The following is a 596-nucleotide window of genomic DNA, read 5'->3' as shown; positions in this document are numbered from 1 at the left end:
TCATCAACATCAGCCGCTATCCTCCAAAAGCAATCCCTCATCCCTGCAACTCATCCTCCTGTCCTCAAGCTAGAAGACCAATTGAAGCTGCACACAGCTTCAACTTCTCAATAGTGACACCCTTAGTCAACATATCTGCTGGGTTCTTAGATCCACATATCTTCTCAAGTGTTACCAACTTATCTTGCCATTGGGAGGAGTCAAGTGGATTCTAAGATATCTGAAGGGTTCATCAGATACATGTCTTTGTTTCACAGGTGCAGTTTGAAGTTGCAGGTTATGTAGATGCTGATTTTGTTGGCGATATTGATAGTAGAAAGGTAGCTACTGGGTTTGTATTTTCTGGGTGGTGCTATATATGGGCTTCAAATCTACAAAGATTGTTACTTTGTCTACTACAGAAGCTGAGTATGTTGCAGCAACTGAAGCTGGAAAGGAGATGATTTGGGCTACATGGTTTCTTAGAATGAATTGGGTAAGAAGCAGGAGATGGGCATTCTAGCACAGTGACAGTCAGAGTGCAATCTTTCTTGCAAATTCAGCTTTTAATTCAAGTCGAAGCATATACAAACAATACCATTTATCGTTACTTGTTG

The sequence above is a fragment of the Quercus suber genome, unplaced genomic scaffold, assembly GCF_002906115.3.
Source record: "Quercus suber isolate HL8 unplaced genomic scaffold, Cork oak 2.0 scaffold_540, whole genome shotgun sequence".
NCBI classification, from domain to species: domain Eukaryota; kingdom Viridiplantae; phylum Streptophyta; class Magnoliopsida; order Fagales; family Fagaceae; genus Quercus; species Quercus suber.
The sequence above is the reverse complement of the archived record's forward strand: the minus strand, read 5'-3'. Positions refer to the sequence as shown.